Below are 14,858 nucleotides of genomic sequence, written 5' to 3' on the forward strand. Positions count from 1 at the left end.
TTATATTAGATCTTTCTTGTTGTGAGTAATGCGGATTTTTATGCATTTGTGGCTTCTGAAAATTTTCGAAAAAGGGTGGAATATAAAATTCGACAGAATTTAGTAAAATTTTTATTTCGTTGAGATCTGCAAAGGCTACTACCACTGGAAATAACGTTGTATCTTACTCCACTTTTTTAAAATTCGTCTAGAAAAATTGAAAATTGCATAAGCATTCGCAGTCTAGTAATGAGATATATTTTGTTTATTTAGAAAAGTTATAGAACGTAAGAAGTCACTAACTTTTCGGTCAACCCCTTGTCGTATCTTAACGAGTCACACTCGTTGTGAAGATTTTAAACAAAATCTAACCAGGTACCATAACTGTTATAACCAAACAGAAAAAAAGTCATAGAATAACAAGTATTTCATCGACTAAAATCAAGGAAAAGTTTTTCTCTTGTTGCTAAATGTTATCGTTGAGAGAAATTAATTTCGATCACTTATAACAGTTATCAATGAGTGAAATTTATTTCGATCGCTCATAACGGTTACGAGTGAAATGAACTTCTTTCATCGATAACTGTTATGAGCGATCGAAATGAACTTCTTTTATCGATAACTATTTTGAACAATCGAAACAGTTTTTCTCCATCGATAACAGTTATCAAGGAGGATCCAATTTTTTGAACACTAATAACTGTTATTTGTAACCAAAAAGTATAAAAATCGATATGTTAAATTTCAATAATAATCGATTAATGATTTTTATCATAGAACATTTTAGAATAACTGTTATTTTTGGTCCCCGAGTCTAACAGACATGAACGTTACGCCTTTCTTTTTAAATGGAATGAAATTTGATTCGTTTGCAATTCAAATAAATGTAGCCATACAGAAAATATAAATTTTCTTTTCTCTTCTACGACGTTTTTGGGGATAAATACGTTTTAATCACTGAAACTGTAAAGAAAATAATACGGCAAGGGATTACACCACTATATTTTATCTAGCACAGTTGTCAAGTATCGTAAAACAGCTTTATTACTTTAGTTATCGTTGTATTTGTTACCAGTTATTTACTTGAAAATGTTCACGAACTTGAAAAAATAATTTTGAAATATCCAAAATATTCCAGTTGTCTATTGTTTTGTATTCGTCACCAGTAATTTACTTGAAAATATTGATGAATTTCAAAACATAATTTTAAAATATCCAAAATATTCCAAAGTTGTTTAGTACCCGATTCTCTTGATCTTACAGAAGTAGATCTATCGTATTTGTTTTAAAGTAAAAGTCGTAAGCGTTGTACCAGTGACGCGAAAAATCGGCGAGATTGTGTCGTTCCGTATAAGTGTCCGATAATTACAAGTTCCTCGAGCGGCGCGCAAACTTTGCAGATTGTCCCGTCATACAACAAGTTGGATATTCAAGTAATATCCGTGTCGAGAGCAAGTTTGGAACACTCCTCAGACGCAAGGTATGTTTAGAGCACCTTTATGCAGTAATGCAAATGTTGGTAAACCTATGCTGAACACGGAACAATCAAGGATCCCGAATTACGGCTCGAATTAATGGTCATAGAAGCCGGAAACGACTAATAGCTTGGAACTACAATTTCCGCCGATGGGTATATCGTTTCGGATCAAATGCCGATAGAAACGTTCGCAAGTTATGTCATCCACATGAAATCATTTAAACATTTTATACATTCGTCGCCTATTCGAACGTGGAAAAAACAATGAAATTTGCTTCAACCAAACAGTGAATACACTTTTCACAGAATTTTTACTTGGGCTTAAACGCCGATAGAAAATTTGAAAGGCAATCTCGTGCATATCAAATTATTTGGAGTGTTCATTTTATGCATCTATTGCATATTTGAAAGTGTCAATTTAATTAAATCCTAAACATATTTTCCGTCTGGAAAATTGCCAAAATATAATTTTAAAGACAATGTCATCCACATCAAATTACATAGACTGCTGATTTTATGCATTTATTGATCCTCTTATTGATAAATTATTATAAATCAGGTTTTTCTCTGTATTTAATTTGTCCGTGAAAATGATTTGCATAAACACCAGCAGTCCAACATGTTCGTTTTTCTGTGTTTCTGTGTGTTTGTGTTCAAGACAATGCATATCAAACATAGCTTACATAAAAAAAAGAACATAATAATATGTTACAAGTTATGATAAGTACCGCTTAAAACTAATGTACATTGACGCGATATAACGGCGCTGTAGAACTTAATGATAAATAAATATAAATAAAAATATATATTCGCCGAATTAGGCCTCGGTGAATTACACTGATATATTTCATTGTTTCAGAAATTAATGGACATTCGAGAGAGCGTCTCGAGCTTTGATTCGCCCAGCCCTAATACAAATCGGTCTCGCTTTTTCTTTTGTAAGTAAACATAGAGATCTCAATTTGCGTTATTTCGTTAAGGAAAACAATTAAGCGAGCAAGAACCAACTACGGAGGGTCAACCTTGCTGGCTACTATTTACAACAACTATGGCCACAACGAGAGCGACTACTGAGCATGCTAGACGAGTACATAGATTCGTTATGATACTAGGTGGAACTGAATGCATGTTGAGATGTGTTTTACAGTGACTCGAATTAATATTCGGACGCTCTAAAAAAGACGATAACTTTTTTAATATTGCACCACACGATTTGAACTTTTTTGGGGAGCTAGAGCAATTACTTTACTACAGGATGTGTAAAGAAATTTTATCAAAAATAGCAATTGATCGGAATTGTGCAAAAAATACTAAAAGTTGCATTTTACAACTTTTTTATGTGGGCCTATATTGACAATTTAAAAAGCACGTTTTGTAGGTCTGTGTCAATTGTATGCACTGTGAAAGTTTCATCGAAATCGGTTGGTGCGGGGAAAAACGACAGGCCTTGAAAGATGTAAGAATTAAGAATTGTTAGATACAGTGACTCACGAAAGTATTCAAACGCCCTTTAAAACAGAATAATTTTTTATAATCAATTAGAAGCACTGGTTTATGAAATGATATGCAAAAAAAATTTTCCAAAAAATTATAATTTACAAAGTTACATGTAAAAATAAAAAAGGCATTTTTTAAACTTTTTTATTAGGGTCCTTAATGAAAATTTAAAATATATGTTTTGTATATCTATGTCAGTTATACACATGCTGAAAATTTCATCGAAATCGGTTGATGCAGGAAAAAACTACACGCATCGAAAGATGTACGAGTTTTTGTGGATTTTAAGCAAAAACTGATGAAAAAATCGTGTAAAACTGCGAATTTCAACATTTTTAATCACTTGTAGCTCGTGTGTATGTTAATCGATTTTGACGAAATTTTCAGCATGTGTATAACTAACATAGATCTAAAAAACATATATTTCAAATTTTCTTTAAGGGCCCTAATAAAAAAGTTAGAAAAATGACTTTTTTATTTTTGCATGTAACTTTGTAAATTATAATTTTTTGGAAAATCTTTTTTGCATATCATTTCATAAACCAGTGCTTCTAATTGATTACAAAAAATCAGGTCGCGCGCGCGTTTGTTACAATTATAAAAAAATTATTCTGTTTTAAAGGGCGTTCGAATACTTTCGTGAGCCACTGTATGTCTTTAAGCGTTTGTAGCTCATTGCAACGTCGACCGATTTTGACGAAATTTTCAGAATATGTTTAATTCACACAGATGTACAGAAGGTATTTTTTAAATTTTCAATACAGGCCCATATAAAAAAGTTGTAAAAGGCAACTTTTAGTATTTTCTCTACAATTCCGATCAATTGCGATTTTTTTAAAAATTCCTTTTTACATCCTGTAGTAAACTGGTTGTTTAGCTTCCCAAAAAAGTTCAAATCGTATAGTACAATATTAAAAAAGTTATCGTCTTTTTTAGAGCGTCCAAATATTAATTCGAGTGCGTAACTGTATGTGCATACGTATCGATCAATTTCCAAATTATTGCGAGGACGTTTGAATTTGCTGAACACGAGGTGTTCAACAATTCCATTATTTCAGTAAAGATTACTCAAGGTTGAATTTTACGTTAACATAATTTTATAATATAAGTAGATATACACTTATTTGTTAACATTCAAATGCAAACAGCTTATTTTACACACACACATAATATGTATATATACTTCGAAATAAACTCTTTCTTTTATAGAAATGAATTTCAGAATTACAAACACCGTGCCGTGATTAGTACAAACAATTAACAACTTCGTACGTCATGTATGCAGTTAATTCAAGCTTGAGAGATGAAGCAAGTATTTTAGCTATCATAACCAGCAGCCAAATTTCACGTAAACATACAGATAGTCGCAGGCAAGATGAATAAAAAATAAGCAGCATTACTAATTATGAGGTAGCAGATGGTAAAGCTTGTGAGAGAATAGAGAACACACGTTAATTATGTAATAAAGTAATTTGAATCCAAGCAGGCATTATGTACATACATACACTTACATTATGTCATAATTTTCTGAAATGTTGAATATGTCAACTATTATTCGACTACATTTTAATTGAATTTAACGTAATAACTAGACAGTTGCTTCTATGCATTTATAACAAGAATAACTAAGTGTAATTTAAAATAGTAAAAACATTAGAAGTATTTAAAAATACTGTCACATTACTTTGAACCAATTAGACATATTGAGACAGAAAATGTTCTATTTCACTCCAGTTTGTTGCATTTTAGCTGGAACATTTCTATTTTGTATAAAGTCTAAAGCTGTCTAGTAATGACAAAGTACATACTGGAAGTCTGAAAATTCTTTTATGCAAATATCACTGACATTTTCGTTAATCTTTGCAATGTATATAATACAAACTTTATATACATTGTATTATAAAAATTGCAATACAACGAAAAGAATAGATTACACCTTCTGCAAAATTACAATAAATAAAAATTCTGCAAGAGATTATTTATTTTGCGTGTTATAAAAATTGATTTCAAATATTTCTCTTACACTGGTGGAATTAAATAGTACAATATTAATTATACTGATGAGAAACAAGTTTATTAGATGATTTTCTCAATCACTTTGTGTAAATTGTTTGAAGAAAATGAACTTCGTATGAAGAAGCTCTAATATACTGTATATTAAATTCTAAAAATAATAAATACAACACGGCAATGGATAGTAACATCTTTATACATTTATAAAGAATTTGGTTGGGTGAAATATAAAACCAGAAAAGATTTTAAGAATACAAGAATGCTGTAATGTTGTTTCTAATGTAACAAAGTCGTTAAGGGATGAAATCAATTTTTACATTATTCCTGCTTTCCACAATCAATGCAAAGCATATTTATTTTACATAAAGATCCGCAGTCTAGTGATGACAGACTACACAAAACAAGAAATACTTAATGTATTTCTTATTGTTTAAGGGGAGAGTCATCTACCTTTTGTAATCACATATAAAAAATTAACAGACCTCACATCAAACACAATATCTCTCGACATCTACTCGGCCGTCCCACGTGAGCCACCCCCACATAAATCCAAAGTGTCCCGGATCTATCGAAGCGTGTTAGAACTAATTTCACACTACTCTACCACAAGTTAGTCTAATACTACTGCCGCCTACAATTCAAACAACTCGATACGAAAGCAACGTTCAGCGAGAGGATACATGTACGTAGGAACATTACAGAACGATAGAGAAGTAAGACTCACCGTGCTGGTGAAGCGATCAGGGATAGGTCTTTTATTAATATTTGTTTTTTTTATTGATTGGTTGTACATGTGTGGTTGTGGATGTGGATGTGGTTGGTGATGGTAGTTGGTGATGGTGGTGGTTGGCTGGTCTGAGAAAATCCGCACCGCAACTCGCCCACGGAGAGGCCCAAGTACCTAAATACGTTTTCAGAACCTGCTATGGAGTAAAGGGATGAAGCGACACGTGACGCTTCGGGTGCACCGAGTAATCTTTCTTTTCGCCTCCGTGTCCCCGCCGCGAAGAATTCAATTTTGATCTTCTGGATAAACGGTGCCCGATCATCTTTCTTTTATTTTTCCTTTTCCTCATCTCCCTCTCTCTCTTTCTCTCTGCCTTTCTTTTTTCCATCCATTGATCGCCGGTCTCTCTATCACACGAGAAACTCGATTTGTCGCGTCGGAAATTGCTGTGGATTTCTTTGTCTTATTTTCGCGCAGGCTACGCGTAACAGCGGATTCTCTTCCGCCGATGGCTCCGCGTGTGTCACGGTGGTCACGTTGCTTTTATCGATTTTATTAAGCATCCCGGCAAACAGTCGAATAAACCCTCCGTTGTTCAGTGACTCGCAGATTCGGTTGAACAGGATCCACGGACACGCTTCGAGTGTGAAGTGCCGATCAACAGCGAATAATACTGCGTAAAAAGTCGGTCGAACCGTGTCCAATGAATTTACCGCGTTGCCGATCTTTCGCTCCCGAAATTGGGTCGAGGATTCGCGATATAGAACGATCAGCTCGCGCTCTGGACGCTGGAGAAATTTGTGTTTCATTGTTATTCCTCGCGCTGAATATATTTTACCGATATTCGCATCTACTTTTCACAGTGAAACGCACTGTGGCTTCGTATTTCTAGTCACGAGTGAGAGAAACGTTTTTGCGATGTGTTGTCAAATTTAAATTGTTATTGAACTTTTTAAACGTCCTATTGTCAAACGCACAGGGCGCAAAGAAATGTTTGAAGATCTGTAAAACAAGATGCAACAAAATTCTCCTTGATCTTGAATTTCAAGGTGAAATTTTATTCTTTTAGGAAAATAAAGGTTTTGTCGAGTCCAGTAAGTTTCGGTAGACAAAAAAGATTTGACTTTGAAATTTAAAGTCAAGGACGATTTTATGGCAACTTTTTTTACAGATCTTTATAGATCAGAAAATTCAGAATACGCCTATGGCAGCCAAGACTTTTCTTTACACCCTGTACAGCTAATTTCTCGTTTTATCTGATTTTTATTCAATAGTAAATATTGAAAAACCTGTCCTTTCATATTCAATTTAATTATTGATAAATATATACGGTGTTCTTCAAGTATTTGGATAAATGAAAAATCTCTTTAGAGGATTAACTTCTTTAGCATGTTCCTTTTATAACTGAGCATTCTTGCTTCCTCCAAGATTTATTTTACCGTAGTATGCTTTCGTATTAACGTTTCTAATCTTTGTATTTTGATGCCACAGTATTTTACAGTCACGTTACAAGAAGTAGTATAAAATCACAAAATGGCAAAGCACCGGAAATCTGCGAGTCATGTAGTATGTAGAAATTTTGTGCACTACAATTTTAACGTAACTTTTTCTATGATGCAGTTTTGTTTACACCTACCTTGTACATTTGCGAGTACTACGATAGCATGTAACAACGAAATTATTTACACAGGACATTTACAAACATCACGAGATAAACAATTACTTAATCTACGGCACAGGTAACTTGATTAAATGTTTCTTGGATTGGGAATGATTATTCCAAGAAAGCAGGGGACAATCGTATAAAATTAAAAATCGAAGGTGCAAGGATGTAAATAAGGGAATAGAACAAACTATAGCCGCAGAAACACTGTTAATCATTTTAGTAAAGGAATGTCAGGTATTCAAAACGAGACTTCGATTATGAATTTATAAGTAACTTTAAAAAGTAAACGATTGTGACGTATTATTACACTATTGAAACAACATTAGATAAATTATTTACAACATTATCATAAAAAAGGTAAACAATGCACCTTTAAACTACCACCAATTACGTTTGTTAAACTAGCTATCTGCAAACACGTGTAACAAAACTCAAGGTGCAAATGATGTACAGGATGGTTTAAAAATTTAGGCTGAGAGGTGGCTGCTTCCTAATTGATAACAAATTGGCAATCATACTATTAGGTTGGAAAGAAAGTTCTTGCTGTTTTTATTATAAAATCAAAATAACAAAAACCGGAAGAACTTTCTTTCCGACCTAATACTTTTATCGTTATAAAATGTCACACATTTGTAAGCGGAGTTGAATATTTTTCTTCTACAAGTGAATACGAATATTTAACTTATTAAAAAGAGAGATATAGAATATGGAATGTAATTCAAAATTGATTATTTATCACGAAAAATTGTTATTTTAAAAATGCCATTGAAGGTTAGAATATGTATCCGAGGTTTCCGACATGAAATATTCGGAGACTATTTAAATATAATTTCCCCATACATAGTCTCTGAATATAATTTCATAAAAATCTTGGAAATATATTCTAATCATCAACAACATCTTTTTCCGTGATAAATAAATTTTTTTAATAAAATGTTTAATAACATTATTAGTTTGAAATCGTTCGAAAGTAGCTCCAACAAAACCATGTGTTTAGAACCATCCCTATAGTGCTGCTACAACTACATACGTCTACAGTTTCAAATAAAAGGAAAATGATGAAGAAAATAATGTATATAGAATTTTGCACAATGCATGCACAGACACCATAAACAACAGAAAAACGTTCATTTGAAAATGCGTTCACAAACAGAACATGCAACGCTGGAACACAGTAATTTCGTGCTAAACAATTAACGTTCCTAAAAGGTTAATGAATTGCAGGCAAGGAAACATTATTATTCGAAAGTCGCTCGTGTCCGAGAAAGTTAGGTCGTTGGAAAAAAAACAAGCAGTGTCGCATCGGATCGTTCCAAGTGCGAGCAATTAAAATTTAGAAACGGCCACTGGTGTACAGGATTTCACGAGATGGAGCTATTAGGGCGATGCTGTCCAACTATGCAAACTGTTAAGTATTTTCATTATTCAAATACAGGTGTTATGGGGCCTTTCGCAGAGTTCACGTGAAAATTCGCTGAATTATTCATGGGGGCGCAAGCAGAAAACTTTCCGTATACGGGAAAGTTAAATTAAAATCTATTCCTATGTTAACTTCTAACGGTGTAACTCCTCGCGCGCTCATCGCGCCTCTTGTTTTCAAATCTTTCCAAATCCTGCCATTAGCATTTATCCCGTTATCCGACTTCATAACGGTATACAGTTCGAATCGTTCCGGAAAATTATGCATCGCCGGCCGATGTAGCTATGAATAACGTAGCGACTTCGCGAGGAGATGTAACAGCTTCTGGAGAAAATATTGCTCATAGTTCCAGACGATACGATACGCTCGACGCAATAAAGACAAATGAACAGAAACAAGATTTTCATATTTTTCCACCGATCCTTCGTTTCCGAGAAAATCTTATGAATTATTCGTGCATTTGAATATTACTAGCTCCAATAAATGTCTACATACGTACAGCTAGTAAATTTAGATGAATAGTTTATTCAACGCTAGGAATTATACAACTTTATTTTATCAGAATTAATGTTGGCTTAAACTGTCTGTTGCTGAAGAATTAGTAGAATGCATAACGATCATTCGTTTCTGAGAAAATCGTATGAATTATTCGTGCATTTGAATATTACTGGCTCCAATAAATGTCTACATATGTACAGCTAGTTTTAGATAAACAGTTTATTCAACGCTACGAATTATATAACTTTATTTTAACAGAATTAATGTTGGCTTAAACTGTCTGTTGCTAAAGAATTAGTAGAATGCATAACAATTATTCGTTTCTGAGTAAATCTTGTTGAATTATTCGTGCACTTGAATATTACTGGCTCCCATAAATGTCTACATATGTACAGCTAGTATAAATTTAGATAAATAGTTTATTCAACGCTATAAATTATACAACTTTATTTTAAAAGAATTAATGTTGGCTTAAATTGTCTGTTGCTGAAGAATGAATAAAGTACATGTAAATTGCTTACCAAATAAGCTTGGCAAATATGATATAAAAATATTTATACTATTTATACGAATATATGTAAATACAACAATGTATACAACAAATGTATAGAAATCTCTAACACCAGTGACAAATAATAATCTTAAATATCATGTAATTTTTGTCTGATTTTGGCTACAGCAATTTGATCAATATGTCTTAAAAAATATTAGTTATTTTGTTCGATAATAATGTAAAATTTGTAAAATAATAAGCTAATGTGATAAACGAAAGTGTACTTGTCAGATATTTCAGTGATCAGCAAATTTAAGCAAACAGACCATAGTGAACTCCACTGTCTGATAATTATTGGCTGTTTGTACTGCCAGCGTCATTTTCATTGTATCACGTTAAGTTTAAATAGATTGTCAAAGAATTTCATCGGTAAATTTACTATGGATGACAGAGTTGGACAAATTAGCTAATTCAATTCGGAAACAGGCGTATTTTAATAATTTTTAATATCTTAATATTTTCTCAAAAACGAAATTTCAAACGCATGAAATAATCTCATTTTCTAAAAAAGAGAGTTTGACACACCTACATATGTGAAATATAAGATAAAAATGTTATCGTGATTGAAAGAAAGACTTCCAATAATCTAAAAATTATTTTAAACCTTTCTAATAGAGAAGAATCTGACAATCGATTTTCAAAACTAGATCTACGAGTTTAGGATGATAATACCATCGTTTCGGTAGTAACATACTATGTTTAGATATGCAGTTTATAAAATGTACCTAATAAAAACTGGAAATAATAATGCATGTAATAAAAAATAGGATTAAGAACATTTCGACAGAGCCCCAATAAAAATTAGAAACTAGTTTAGATCAAACTATTCATAGAGGCATCTAATCTTAATTCTATATGTGTTAAAACATAAATTAATAACATAGTCAGAAAGTCACGATCGTCAATTTTTCTGAAGAATTCGTTTCGAAATTATTTCCACAAAAGCTAGAATTCAAATAAACCTCTACAATCTAGCAGTCATGGTCAAACACTCAAGAACTACAAAAAAAATCAATGATTAAAATACCAATTAGAACAACAAACGTGCAGTCAATCAAAACAGAATATTTTAAAAAAATTAAATCAAACGAGACTACGGTTGTCTGAGAACGTAGAATGCTTAGATGGGTAAACACCAGATCATGTGCAACTCTGTTACAAAATTACAAACTGTAGTCGGAATCGTAAGAAAAATAATAAAAATCGCGTTTTATAACTTTTTTTACTTGATCCTGCAAGAAAAATTTACCAAATACACTTTGCATATGTGTGTCCATCATTTGCATGTCAAAGAGAAATTATAAATATTTGAACTATGTTAATTTCATGAAGAAAAACAGTATAATAATAAATTGGGGCTCGTATTATAGATGGAAGCCTCAAATTCGAGCTTTATAACTGTTCTGTCCTACAAGGAGAGGTCACAGTGGTGGAGTTGTTGATACTAATTAAACTTTTTCTAGTGAATCTAGAGCAAAAATAAGCTCACCCATGTCCGAGCGTTTTTGATAATACTCATTATTTATCAACGGAATTATTACTTAATTTTATGATATCTAGAAAATTCATTGATATACTTCATTTCTTAGTCGTATAAGAACAGCTATGGTTTTTTTTTATTTTTGTTGCTTTTACTTTCAATTTTAAGTTTTAATCTCATTTCCTTTGTTTCTCTTTTCATTCAAAATGTTTTCTTTTCTCTTTGTTTCTAATCTTGCTATTTATCGTAACTAATTATATATTTGTGCAGGAAAAAGACAGCCCGTAGGGTGGTACGCTTTGCGAAAACATTTCAAACAAATATTTCCAGCAGTATGAACATTTTATGAATGCTACTGAATTACAAAGGCACTTTGCTGTTTTGATATCATCCGGAAAACAAACTTGGATTACGTTGGAAAAATTAGATCTGCCAGATAAAACCCGGAAAAATTAAAATATGATTAAGAAATTGCAGTAAATCGAGATATTTTCTGTATTTCATAAACTTAAATGCTAATTACCTGTATAAATAATGAGTATCGTAAAAAACGCTCGGACATGAGTCTGCTGATTTTTGCTCTAGATCCGCCGAAAAATGTTCAATTAAAATCGACGACCGTACCGCTGTGATTAAATCCTCCTTATTAAAGAGTGTAGAAAGACCTTTTGGACCGACTGTGAAAGTGCTCGAAGGCCCGTGTTATGCGGTGGAAGAGGGCCGAGGGATCGTGAAATCCGTAAAAACTTGCTCGCTGAACAGGCAGGCCGCCATCCGCGTTCTAGATTGAGCGATCAGTCATGCGACAAATACGGCACGATTCCAAAACCACATGAATCCGCTAAACATGCAACCGAACGTGCTCGGTATTTGCCATATCTACCTATGTGAAATTCGACGGAGGCATGCTTTAGTGGCACGTACCTGTCTCCCCCGTACGAAATAGAAACCACCGTTTAGTGTGTCTGTGTTATTTGTGTGTGTGTGTATGTGTGTACGGGTCTGAGCAATCTGACCGGGCAATGATTCGATTAGTTCTTGAACGAGCGCGCGCCGTGTCATGCCGTCGTGATCAATAACGAATGCCCGGCTGGGTTTTCTTTGTTCAGGATATTTTTCCCCTTTTAATTCATCCATGATATACAAATTTCAATGTCGCATATAATGGTTCATAGTAGTTGCAATTACTTATACAATATTATTATGTATATGTGTACATAAACGCACGTGTTATGTACTGACACCTTTCCTTCGATAGTTTTCTTCTTCCTCCTCGTCGCTACAACGGCGATCTTTTCTAATTGCGCGAACGAACCTCGTATGGAGGAACCTTCTATTATTCTTTCTTTTTACGTTTCTCCTTTTGTTCCGCGTTTTCTTTTATTTCTCTTTCGCAGCGGCGACTCGCCGGCAAGAGAGAAACCCGAGACGCGAGGAAGAAGAAAACGGTGTTAAGGCGTGAACACGTCAGGCTAGTCGCACCTCGCAGCTCCTCCTCTCATTCACTTTCTCTCATCTCTCAGAACTCTATAACTTAGGATATGTCGCCTTTCCAAGCAAAGATACATTTTACAATACATACAAACATTTACAATAGATACATTAACAATATGGTGGACCGCGCCGCCGCTGGACAACGTCGGAACTCCGAATCGGGGGAAACTTTCGTTATCCTTTTGCCATTTTATAGATATTGATTTTGCTGTTTTCCTATCTCAGAATAAATATTGTGCTTCGTTTTTTTGGTTCGATTGTTATATTGGTTCCGAGGTATTTTAAGAGTTTTTTTATTTTATTCAGGCATATTCATTTCAGCTAGAATCATAGTCGAAATCAAGCGAATGTTTATTTTAGAAAAAGTCAACATTCATACGTGTGGAAGAATATTTTTTCCGTTATTTGATTGAAAAGTTCAATCAAACCCACAATTAGTCAGTTGCAAGTTCTACAAAACCTTTTAAACTCGCGACAATGTTGCCTGGGTATATCTTAACCCAGTTTCGATTAAATTCAATGAACAGCTGTTAAGAACAACAAAACGACTAACATGTCTAGGACAAGTATCTCCAATATTCCAAAAAATTGATTAACAAAGCATTGGACAATCCTGAACGTCATCAATTATGTAATTGTAAGAATGATCTGCCGTCCGAGGGTAAAAGAGAGCTTATTGCAAACAAAATAGTAGTAATATGAACTTGTTCATCACATCTAACACATTAGAAAATTTCGATCTGTAACTGACAACAGATTCTATCGATCTTGATTTTGCTATCTCAGAATAAATATTCCGTTTCAGTTTTTCGTATTAATTGTTATATTGGTTTCGAGGTTTTTTATGATTTTGTTATTTTATTCAGACACATTCATTTCAGCTAGAATCATAGTGGAAATCAAGCAAACGTTTATTTTAGAAAAAGTCAACATTCATACGTGTGGAAGAATATTTTTTCCGTTATTTGATTGAAAAATTCAATCAAACCCTCAATTAGTCAGTCGAAAGTTCTACAAAACCTTTTAAACCTGCGACGACGTAGCCTGGGTCTATTTTGACCCTCCTTTTGGATTAACGACAGTGTCCGAATTTCGAATCAAGGGAAACATTCGTCATCCTAGACATCTTTGCCATTCTATAGACCTTGATTTTGCTATCTCAGAATAAATATTGTGTTTCAGTTTTTTGGTTCAATTTTTATATTGGTTTCGAGGTGTTTTATTAGAATTACAGTGGAAATCAAGAAAATGTTAGAAAAATACTCATCGAGTACAAGAATGTCCAACCACAGTGTTTGCTTTCAGGTTTATTTGCAGTTTATGCAAATTGTCGTGCTACTATGAACATCGTATAAAAAATTTCATTTCCCACCAATATTTTCTTATCCTTCATACGCTCCTCAGAGTGAAAACTACCCCATTTACCTTTCCTACATATTGTAGCAATTTATTTTTGTCTGTGTTGCCAAATGTAGTTCTTTGAAGCATAATTCGCAGATTTAAAATGTGAAGTAAGAAAGGGTGAAATATTATTCTTGGATCTTTTATGCAACTATGTTTGAGGAGCCAATTTTACTATCAATTTGACTATAAATGCGCACAACACACTATATGGTGTAGAAAAAGAAATCATACAACAAACAAAGTTATATACATTTAGTTTTAATGAAATTACTAAAGCCACATTACTCAAAAAGTTAAGAAAACAGCGAATATTAATGATGAATATAACAAATGATTCAATAAAGTCAAGGATTGCTGTTTACGATTCAATTTAACGAACATTGAAATATGGGGGATAAATTCATATTCCTCGGAGTTTATAAAAACGTAGAAACTTCTCGAGCTTCATTAAACCGGAAGTGTATTCATAGAATTACGCTAAATACCTGCTGCGTGTGTATATTTGCATCGTTTATAATCTGTGAAACATAATTTCGCGCTGGCATACGAACAATCACGCACAATGATTTAGTAGTATTATCCGCCATTAAACATCTGTAGCATTGACGACGACAGAGATTTCATCCAAATGGATACCAACCGTAATTTAA

At 33.3% G+C, this 14,858-nt stretch overlaps 1 protein-coding gene across 4 annotated transcripts in view; it reads right to left on the reverse strand.

Annotated features, from left to right (window-relative positions):
• The window catches only part of LOC143215015 (furin-like protease 1), a 549,701-nt gene that overhangs the window by 9,489 nt on the left and 525,354 nt on the right, over window positions 1-14,858 (reverse strand). The gene's annotated exons all lie outside the window — the stretch shown is intronic.

The sequence above is a fragment of the Lasioglossum baleicum genome, chromosome 13, assembly GCF_051020765.1.
Source record: "Lasioglossum baleicum chromosome 13, iyLasBale1, whole genome shotgun sequence".
Lineage (NCBI taxonomy): Eukaryota > Metazoa > Arthropoda > Insecta > Hymenoptera > Halictidae > Lasioglossum > Lasioglossum baleicum.